At 39.8% G+C, this 2,275-nt stretch overlaps 1 protein-coding gene across 4 annotated transcripts in view; it reads left to right on the top strand.

Moving 5' to 3' along the window:
- The first annotated feature begins 6 nt into the window (after positions 1-6).
- NEK1 (NIMA related kinase 1) overlaps positions 7-2,275 on the top strand; it is a 154,382-nt gene continuing 152,113 nt past the window's right edge. For all 4 annotated transcript variants that reach the window (XM_006753487.2, XM_006753485.2, XM_006753488.2 and 1 more), the window contains exon 1: positions 7-414. The gene's annotated coding sequence lies outside the window, so the exon portion shown is untranslated. The remainder of the gene's footprint in view (positions 415-2,275) is intronic.

Here is a 2,275-nt window from a genome sequence, read left to right as displayed (position 1 = left end):
CCCGACGGCCGCCCGTCCCCACCCCGCTGCGGCCATCGGCCACCCCTCTGAAGTTGGAGAGGCAGCCTCCGAGGCACTCCCCCTGCTGCCACCCCGCCGTTTCCAAGGGGCTCAGAAACCAGTTTGTTTCTCGCCCGGGTAGTGTGTACCTGGCTCACAGGGCGTTGCCCGGGTTGGGACCGAGTCCAACCTGAGCGGTCAGGCGAAGGCTGTTGTCAGGCGTGGGAGTCTCACTGCCCCCTTCATAGTGGGCTGCCAGCGGCTGGTTGGAGACTCGGTTTCTCTTTCAGGATGTCATTTTCGAAATGCGGGATGATGCTTCTGCCTCTTTAGGTCCCATAGGAAGATTGCTACACCTAGACTTTGGCTCATAGATCATCACCGTTATCCCTACTAACGGCCTGTGTCGGTGAGGTGAGTTTTACTTGGGGGTAAGCAATGAATGGTATGCAAAATGGCAAAATCAGGTTGGAAACGAGGAGACCTTGCGTGGACTTGCTTATGTAGAGATTGCATGGATACCTTAAGTGCGCGGAAAAATAATAACCCCTATCTCACTACATTGTTAATTCTCTAAGGAGCAATATGTATTGCAAAGCAATCATTGGACATTGTTTAAACAAAAATCTATTAAAGTAGTAGAAATCTTGGTACCGATAAGCAATCACTTACAGGCTGATATGTTGTCTCGAATCTTAAGTTACACATAAATTTAATTAGAAAATGAGTAGCAACTGGTTGGCCTGTAATCTTACGTTTCAGTTTCCATGATTTGAAACAATTTCCACATGTAAGGCATTAAAAGTTCTACTTTCAGAGTTCATAACTCATTTCTTCCATATATACAGGCCTAATTTTTATTCTCTAAGATCAAGAAGCAGAAAAATTATTGCCATTCTAAGTTACATCAGAAATATCTATGAAGGATTAAAAGTTATATCCAGTGTAAACTAATAGTAGCCTTTCCTTATGATGCAGCAGTATTGTAGAGATGATGGAGGGAAGCCAGATATGGAGAGAAGTAGTCCTTTGTTTCTAGTTTAGGTTTGTCTGGTGTGAGAAGAACCACAGATCTTCATTTAAAATTGCCCATTGTTCTGGGTGAAAGGTAAGGAGCCTATTTTGTGGGAAAACAGGTTTTTGCACAGTAAAAGTCACCATTAGTTTAGTACTCTTTATGGAACTTGGCCACAGGAGTTCTTCTGAGGTCGTTTTAATAATACATTGACGTTGAATTCCAAGTAAACTTTATTCCGTCTAATCTTCCACCTCCTAAGTCATGATCATGACCCCATTTCATGAATGTAAATCATTTACATGTTGGTAGTTTCCACTAGGGAAGCCATTCATTGTTGCCTAAATAGACTTACAGGGGAGAAAAACAATTATTTTGGGGGTGGCCTGGGGGAAGTCTAGTAGGAATCTTATTTTTGCTTCCTGCTTTTTTGAGTAACGAAAAATAAGGCAGGGACTTTCCTTACTGAGAAGATAAATTGACCCTCTCCTATAATCCCAAATGGTAAGTATTATTTTGGGAGAATTATATGTATGGATTGTAGCTGCGGACAGCACCATAAGGAATCTATTGACATTCCTTTACCCATATTTCCCTTTAGGACATCCTGTCCACCATATACCTGAAGTGACTTAATTTTTGAGATGGGTGGGGCTAAAGTTTTTCATTCATATACTCTGACATTTTTCATGTTTGGTGCAAATAACTTTATTATGTCAAACATTGCTTATTTAGGGCTTTAAAGAAATTTTTAGTAAAATGTGAGAAAAGATGTCTAATTTGACTAGAGGCAAGATATTTTTGGGGAGCAGGGAGGAGAGCATGGTTGACACACTTGAAAAGAAGAATGATACCATATAGGAAAATGTTGGATGTCAGGATTAGAAGTTTGGAAATGGAGAACTGTTCAAGTATTTTAACAAGAGAAATTCATTTAGGTAACATTCTTCCTACTTTCTATCAGAAGTTATGATTCTTCAATTTAATGTATTATTTTGAATAGATAATACATTTATATAGTTTAAAAAATCTTTTTCAACTAGTCAGTTTTCTTCCCTGAAGGCAGCCAATTTATTTTGTATCTCTTCAGAGTCTTCAGAGATATTACTTAACCTATACAAGCATCTCTGTGTGTGTGTATATACATGTAAGGGTTATATATATAAATATATATATGTATTTATGCACATACTGTATATATAAACTAGAGGCCCGGTGCACAAAAATTTGTGCACTCGGGGGGGAGGGGGCTCCATCAGC

The sequence above is a fragment of the Myotis davidii genome, unplaced genomic scaffold (genome assembly GCF_000327345.1).
Source record: "Myotis davidii unplaced genomic scaffold, ASM32734v1 scaffold1832, whole genome shotgun sequence".
NCBI classification, from domain to species: domain Eukaryota; kingdom Metazoa; phylum Chordata; class Mammalia; order Chiroptera; family Vespertilionidae; genus Myotis; species Myotis davidii.
This window is presented reverse-complemented; position numbering and strand designations above follow the sequence as displayed.